Source organism: Symphalangus syndactylus, chromosome 9 (genome assembly GCF_028878055.3).
Source record: "Symphalangus syndactylus isolate Jambi chromosome 9, NHGRI_mSymSyn1-v2.1_pri, whole genome shotgun sequence".
Classification (NCBI taxonomy): domain Eukaryota; kingdom Metazoa; phylum Chordata; class Mammalia; order Primates; family Hylobatidae; genus Symphalangus; species Symphalangus syndactylus.
Genome location: NC_072431.2, coordinates 42,824,366 through 42,833,228, shown reverse-complemented (window position 1 = coordinate 42,833,228; position 8,863 = coordinate 42,824,366). Strand labels below are relative to the sequence as shown.

The window sequence follows — 8,863 nt, the reverse complement described above, 5'->3', positions numbered from 1 at the left end:
GTTTGTTAAATGTGTTGTATTTGGATGTGAAGATGGATGGTAATAGTACTTCACACTCATCTGGATTTGCCTTTGGTTAATTTTCTGATTGTCATGGGTTTTGTACATGCCACCTGTATCCTCACCTGGTCTCACTTTTGGTCATGATTTAATTCGTAGGGTGGCTGACAGTTTGAGTTGTACAACCCACAGACATAAACTGGTTTTTTCTTCTGTGGCCTATTTTTTTGTTTGTTCTCAAAATACCATCCCAGCTGAGCTAATAGGCCAAGTCCAAGTATAATCTACCCTGCGACTGAGCTTGGTTTTTTCCATAGCTTATTTTGGCCACTGCTGATCTAACTCAAGATACTTTAAAACTCTTGATCAAATTCTAAGGACAGGGCATTTATATTCTGTCATAATTAACAGTGAACGATTAACGACATTTATGAATTAGAGCCAAGATTCAATATTTACTAGTGATAAAGGGCAATGTTTTATTTATCACATTATTACACTGTGACATTGGCAAGTTTTGAAATAGCTTAAAGATGTCTGCCTTATTTTCTAAATAAGAGGGAAATGGGCTACAAACAATTAAACACATCTCAGTGTGATTGTATGTGTGAAAAATATCTTCATATCGGGTAGTTTAGTTTTTAAAGTTCATTCAGTACACTAATGGCTTACAATTTAGTTTAACAACTCGGTGTGTTGTAATCAAGAGTGTGAAGAGGCAATCAAATACTTCTCTGAGATTCTGCTCCCCAAAGAATTCCTGGCAAGCCTGTTGCTATGGTGCAGTCTCACCTGGGACTTGTTTAGTATCTTTCTCAATCAGATATATTGACAAAAATGAGCTTAAAAACAGAACTCATAGAAAATCCAGAATGGAGAAATACGGATAGATAAATGAAGCAATGTGGCTCTTTCTCTCTTTTTTTTTTAACTTGTACTTACCAATTCTTTTTTGTGATCCCAGGAGTCTTAAGATATACCAAAGATATTACTTTCTCACTGTAACGGATGCTGGATGTCATAGAAGGCACTGTTTATCAGATGAGAAACAGTGAAGATGATAATCTCTAAAACCCTGCAAACTAGATTTTCTGCACCCGCAGCTGCTTCTCTGGAACTTTGGCAGCTGTGATAATTGTTGCAGACCATCACTGTTTGGTACTGCCATCGTATTTAGATAATGTCAAAGAAAGGCTTATGAGTCAGTTATTAAATTGAAGGAGATGATGACGTCAGAGTAAAGCCAGGTAGTGGGACCTCTGATGGATTACTTAGGCTTATATTGTTTTTAAGAGGTTATTATCTTGCCCCCTCCACCTTGAAATCAATTTCATTTCCACACCCTGAAGATCATGGCATGGGGCTGAAAGAGTGATAAAGAGCATCAACTCTGGAGTCACACCTTCTAATTGCATATCCCTGCCATGCCATCTACTTGATGTAACCTTAGACATTCATGATCTACACCTCTAAAATGAGAGTAATAGTAATATATTCCTCATGGGGTTGTTGTAGAATTTAAATAAAAGATGCCTCACCCATAGAAATTATTCATTGGGTGTTGGCTATATTCACACTTTTGATATGCATAGAAAGCCTTAGTATATAGTATGTGGCTCATTGTATGCACTTAATAAATAATAGCCAGTAATACTATTATCATGATACCTTAAATGAGTCTGTGTCAGATGTAGACTTACTGAAAACACAGGAGGAAATATAAGGGAATTGCTAAAATTTGACTTTATCATAAATTTTAGTTGTATGAATGAATGAGCTGGGGTAGTGAACCAGAAAACATCAAACCATTCTATATACTGTCCTGAATTATATACAGGCAAGGTTTCTGGGACTATAGTCATCCTAGCAGCCTTTGCAGTGAAAATGTTGCTGTTCTTAAATCCAGCTAAGTACATGCCATTTTAAAACAACAGTGTTTTTCAAATGAACTTAATGTGTGCTGCTTAGAAAATGCCAAGTTTTGCCAGATCCTGTATTTTTACTTGTTGTTTGATATTCATGGCATAACATAATACTATTAAAATGCTTTGTTTTTATTGTAATGCATTAGTTCATTTTAAAAGATAAGTGTCACAGATGTATAGTAAAGTGATAACTTAGGTTTAGATCCAAGGAGAATGAGAGATGGAACAGGACCTATTTACGTTTGTGTGTGGAAGGTGATGGAGCTCTCTAAGAGGATGCTTGGGTTTGAAGAAGGCAGCTGGTTACAGATTGCTAGAATTTGTGAGAGTAAACTGATGTTCTGCATGTGTGTACCTTGAGATGATTGTGGATCATCCCCAAGAAGAGACCCATTAGATAGCTAGACACATGGACTTGGACCTTGGTCAGGAAGGTCTAGGTCAAAGTTGTCAATATGAGATCCACAACCACACAGTTGTTACTTGAAGCCATGGGAGCAGCAGAGGCATGAAGAACACAGGCCCTAGGGTGATCCTCATGGAATCTAGTCCCCATTCTTTCGCCTGTGCACCATCTGACCGTGGCTCTATCTCCTCTGAATAATAAATGTTAACAGTTCCTACTTCATAGGCACAATTACTGAGAGATCATTGCCTTTCAATCAATTTGATTTAAAGGCTTAGAATAACAGGTAGCACATAGTATATGCTTTTAGTACATTTCGGCTGATGCTACTATCACTATTATTATTGAGGGGCTCACCTAGGGAAAATGTCTAGAGCAAGCAGAAAACTGGAAAAAGCAGTATTTACAAGAGGCAGGGAAGGAACAGGATTCTATGAAGGAAACAGTATAGCCAGAGGAGGCAGGGTGGGCAAAAAATAGAAGGTGATATCTGTGAAGTCAGAGGAAGGATGAATGTCAAGGAGGAAGTCGTCAGTGAGTTTGAAGGATGCAGAAAGGTCAGGGTAGATAGATGGAGAACGGAAAAGTGCCTTTTGGATGTAGCCACCAGGAAATGGTTAGTAACCTTGGAGAGAACAGCTGATACAGAGTTTAGAGCAGCAGCCAGATGACAGAGTTGAAGAGAAAATGAGACCTGAATAAGTGGAGAGCCCTTGAAATACGTGTGCCTGGAAAGGGAAACAGGAACTGTCTGAAGTAAAGGACTAGGGAATTGGGGTGCTGTCAATAGAGTGATGCGATGGTCAGGCTGAGTATGGAAATACATAAAGAGGAGGAGAAGGTGAAGGTGTCATGGGTACAGGGAGTGGGTGCTATTGCAGGTTGTGGAAGTTCTGAGTAGTTTAGGAGATCCCCAAGCAAAATGAGTAAGGGAGGATCAGGGTCAGTGCTTCAGTAGAAGGTTTCCCTTTGGAAACCACAGTGCCTCCTGAGTGAATGGGAAGACTTTGGAAAAAGCTGGCCATAGCTACATTGGTGGTACTTCAGAGAAAAGTCTCGCCTGGTATGTAGGAAATTGGGTTAGTTTCTTCTCTTCGTCTTTTGTGGGAAACCGCAGACTCTCATGAATTGAAGGCCTTGTCTGTTTTTAGATTTCAGGCTCCAGTGTGAGTTGTAAGGATCCTAGGATATTTCTTGTGAAGAGCAAAAATTGCCCAGTGAAGTATTGATTCCTTCATGGTTCCTGGCCCTGTTCACGGATCCACTTTTCTCGCCACTAGTCCCAAGAGAATTGGGATCATCCCATAGCTTGCTCTGTGGTGATCCTTTCTACAGCCCCTTTATTCACTTTGCTGATGAATTCAGAAGGTTGTGGGTCTCGGTGGTAGACTGTGTTGTCCTTTCTTTCCAAAGGGACCCAGTCTTCTAACCCTGTTAACACACATGCCTGAGGGAGGCAGGCAGGCACTGTCCCAGGCATTAAGGTTGACGATATCCCTGGGGAGGGTATGGGCCAGTGTGCTGGCCTCTGCTTACAGGAGCCTCAAGCCCTACGCAGGAGCCCTGACCTAGCCTGGCACTGTGCGGAGGACTTACACTAAGCATTCAGTTTAGAGATAGCATTCTCTTCCCAATTGCGGCTTCCTGCTTCTGGAAGGACAGAAGACAGTTATGGAAGTAAGCTTGATCTTCTTGTGTATTAACTGGAGGTAGGGAATTGTTACCATGAAAACTGCCCAGAGTACCTTCAGAAAACAAGGGCAGAGTTTTTTTGTTTTTTAGTATTTTCATAAAATAGACAAAGGAAAGGAATTTCTTAAAAGAGTAATATGATGGGAAATACTGAATTAAGACTTTGGGTTGCCTTAAATCAGTATCTGAATATTAAAGAGCAACACAAATGCACCCACCATCCCTGTACTGGCCTTTTTTTTTTTTTTTTTTGAGGCAGAGTCTCACTCTTTCTCCCAGGCTGGAGTGCAGTGGCGTGATATTGGCTCACTGCAACCTCCACCTCTTGGGTTCAAGTGATTCTCCTGCCTCAGCCTCCCGAGTAGCTGGGATTACAGTCATGCACCACCACACCTGGCTAATTTTTGTATTTTTAGTAGAGACAGCGTTTCACCATGTTGGCCAGGGTGGTCTTGAACTCCTGACCTCTAGTGATCTGCCTGCCTCAGCCTCCCAAAGTGCTAGGGTTACAGGCATGGCTGGCATTGATATTTTGCTATCTGCAGGCTGGCTATATAAAGAAATCATGCATTTTAATTTTGTAAGGGTTATAAGAGTGCCTAATTTGTGTAAATTGCTTGCTTTGAAATTAAATAAATAGAGCATTATGGCTGTAGCAAAAAGGAACCACTATTTTTCTCACTCATTTGTCATGAGTGGTGCTTCAGCCACTACTTCCTTCTTGTGATTTTATGTAAAAAAAAAAAAAATGGATCTTCTGTATATGAAGTTTAAGAGGAAAGAACAAAAAATGACATTGAGAACAAAAAAGGGTTATTGAGAACAGAATATGATCAGAAGATAAAAGAGGTAAATTATTAACTAAGTGGCATGATAACATTGTACAATGCTAAGAGCTTAGTAAAAATGGAATCCAAGGCAGCTGTCTATGGCAGAAATTACTTCATTTTTTTTCTCTAATTAGGAAATGAAAATATATTTCCAAATTTTTGGCAAGTGAACCTCTTAGGAAAGAACATGGTATATTAAAAAAATAAAATTTTATTTTTTACTTTATCATGCCTAACTCTTTAAAAAATAGCTCACAGCATTTAGCATTTTGTTCATGTACTTCATACCCAACTCCTCTGATGTGGTGGTTATTCCCATTTTACAAGTGATTAAACTGAGGTTTACAGATGTTTAAGTGACTTGTCTAATATTACATAGCTAGTAAGTGACAGAGCCTAGCATCAGATCCAAGTTGATACCAAAATCCTGTAATCCTTCCGTATTTGTTCTAATCTTTGTCAAATCGTATGCCTTTAAAGAGGCTTACAAGTTGTTAAACTACAGGACAGGTGGCCCACTGGCTGAATCTGGCCCTCGCCTGTTTTTTATAGCCTGCAAGCTAAGAATGTTTTATACAATTTTTAATGGTTAAAAAGTAATCAAAGGCAGAATATTTGATGACGCCTGAAAATTAGATGAAATCAAATTTCAGTTTCCATATATATTATAAAATCTTACTGGAACACAGCCACACTCTTCATTTATGTTTATGGCTGCTTTTGCACTCCCAGGTCAAAGGTGAGTAGTTGTGACAGAGACCTATGCTATGGTCTGCAAAGCCTAAATTATTTACTGTGTATCCGGCCTTTTCTAGAAAAAGTTTGCCTACTGCTGCTCTAGGATATTAGAACAAAAATCTGTGATAAGAAGTTTTGTATGGGGCCCGAAAGCTTGTTAAACCTCTCACACACCTTAGGTCTTTTGATATTTCAGCAGCCAGCAACGCAGATGGTGTTGCCTTGTTGAACCAATGGGGAATGGATGCCAAGCCCTGTGGTCTCATTACCACCATGCGGTTTGTTCATGTTCACTGACTTTCTAGGTGCCTACTTTTATTTGGCATCTTAAAACAGGGATTTGTTTTGACCCTTCAGCTTGAATGTTTTAATCCAATTCCCCTACTTCCTTGAGGAGAAACTTCGTATCTAATTTAGACCACCTCTGCTCTGTGGCCCCAGGCCAACTTCCAGGTTACATGAGTGCTCGTGTCGCACTTTGTTATGATTGTGGAGCACAGGCACTGGTGTTGCCTCTGCCTTTCCCTCTTTCTCTCTACCCACCACAGTGTTTAAACGAATGAATGTATAATCAAGTCAGTCTTTTTTTTTTTTTTTTTTAAGTTCTAGGGTACATGTGCACAACATGCTGCTTTGTTATATAGGTATACATGTGACATGTTGGTCTGCTGCACCCATCAACATTAGGTATTTCTCCCAATGCCATCCCTCCCCCCAGCCTCCCACCTGCCGACAGGCCCCGGTGTGTGATGTTCCTCGCCCTGTGTCCAAGTGTTCTCATAATCAAGTCAGTCGTTTAAATTACAGAAGGAAAAGTCATAGAACTGTTTTCATCCTGGGAAATAAGACCTTTCACTATTGAATTTTGTGAAAGCTAGTAGTTTCTTGACGGGAAAAGAAGCCAGGAGAGGAGAAAATAGAAATGTGAATTTTAAGATATGTTTTGTTGCAGAATTTGGCTTAAGTTTTGTATAGACTTTCGGGACTTTAAAAAAATACATAAAAATAACCCAAGTTGTTTTTAATGACAAGTTGTTTCTATTGACAGTCCATTGACAGATGAATGGATAAACAAAATGTGGCATATATATTGCAATGGAATATTTATCCTTAAAAAGGAAGTAAATTCTGTAAACCTTGAGGACATTGTGCTAAGTGAAATAATGCCAGTCACAAAAAGACAAATAGTATATACATAATTTCATTTATACAAGGTGCCTAGAGTGGTCAAATTCATAGAGACAGAAAGCACAGTGATGGTTGCCAGAGGCTGGGTAGAAGAGGTAACTGGGAGTTGTTTTTTCAGTTTGGGATGATGAAAAAGTTCTGGAGATGGATGATGGTAATGCTTGCACAACAATGTGAATATACTTAAAGCCCTGTACACTTAAAAATGGTTAAAATGTTACATTTTGTTAGCATATATTTTGTCGCAGTAAAAATATATACATATATCATCACCTGTTTAAAACATCATGTCTACTTTGAATACCTAATCAAAATTATGTATTACAAAAGAATGATTACTCTTTCAAACTATTTGTTTATCAAATGAAAAATTTACCGTGTGATACATGGTATCTAAGTGATTCAGCCCTAACATGATTCAAAATTTAAAGTTAATTGGGTCCTCTTGCATGTTTTATTTTCAAAGCATATTTATATAAAATTTTAAAGAATGATTAGGTACATGTAAGATTACAGTTGATTATCATTTACTCTTTCCTTCCTTACTGATTAGCAATTTATGGAAGAAATTAATTAAAACCATAGAGTAAGCCAAAAAGCATCTTTCTAAAGATACCAATTCTTTATTAAATCCTGTGGAGTTGCCAGAGAAATACATACAGTAGAATCTATTAAAGCAAACGGTTCATTTTACAGCATATATATTTAAGATGTTATGTATTTTGTGCCCTTCATGAAAATTAATTCTTAAAACATTTTCTTTGATAGGTCAGAATTGGAACATTTAACTATTAGTAAAAATTGGGATCGTAGTGTGGTTTTATGTAAGCAAACAACGCTTAACTTTATTTTATTTACAAAAATTAATAACAAAAATAAATGCCCAAGGTAAAGGGAATTAAATACTCAGAAGTATAAAATGAAAAGTAAGCCACCCTACAGGCATCCAGTCTCATTTCCCAAAGGTTAAAACTTCCTCTAAAGTTAAGTTTTTTGAGTATACATCAAGAAAAAATTTATTTCTGCATATTCTAGCATAGATGTCTTTTTAAAAACAACTGCCTGGTTTTATTCTCCTGCATAATCTTTCTTAAAGATATTCTGTATCAGCACATTTGGATTTACTTCAATCCTTTCTAGCAATTGCATGGAATCCTATTATGTAGATGTATGTATATATTTAGCTATCCCCATTTTGATGATTATTGGGTTGTTTCCAGTTTTATTTGATTGGTTGGTTTTGTGTACTTTTCCAAGTATATCACAACCTCAGCATTGGAACTAATGGGACAACAGGTAGGTATGTAATATTTACCTTTTTTTTGGTATTGTTAAATTGCCCTACCAAGAGTTTGTACTAGTTTACATTCCTGCTACACCATTTCTTCATAGTGTCACCAATGCTATGTACTTTCGAATCTGATGTGTTGTTTCCAGTTGTTAGAATAGGCCATAATAGGTTATTAGAATATTATTGAACACTGTTAGCATACTTTAATGGCTTCAGAAAAGCAAAAATATCAGTTGTCCACTCAATCAGAATACCATGTTTGAGGAATTGGCAGTTTCCTCAACAGGTTTGTCCTGGTACATGCAAATAATACTTTGTGTCTTGGCTTTTCTTTCTGCTTAATTTTCTGAATTCAATTTTAATTACAGAAATTGTGTTGTAACAAGTGATACAATTAAAAGAAATAATATAAAAGTGTAAATAATTGTAAATATAAAATAATATAATAATGAAATTGTGTTGTAACAAGTGATACAATTGAAAGAGATAATATAAAAGTGTAAATAATTGTAAATATAAAATAATATAATAATGTAATATAAAAGTATAAATAGATTGGTCACCTTTCTGAGGTGACCAATCGTACCGATCTGCTGTGTCTCATTCACAGTTGTGTCTGTGTTGAAACAAACCTATGTAGGCTTTGGGTTTTTAAATTTTGTTGTGTTTTACTCAGTTCTTCAGTTGACTTTTTAACATAATCATATATAATGGTCCTTCTGAAGCAACAGATAAAAGTCCAACTCATTCTTTTGAATAAGGACATAGTATGCTGTAGAATGGAGATGCCATC

The 8,863-nt window shown here is 37.3% G+C and overlaps 1 protein-coding gene across 16 annotated transcripts in view; it reads left to right on the top strand.

Annotated features, from left to right (window-relative positions):
- Window positions 1–8,863, top strand: part of PKP4 (plakophilin 4) — a 227,864-nt gene that overhangs the window by 102,622 nt on the left and 116,379 nt on the right. The window lies entirely within an intron of this gene.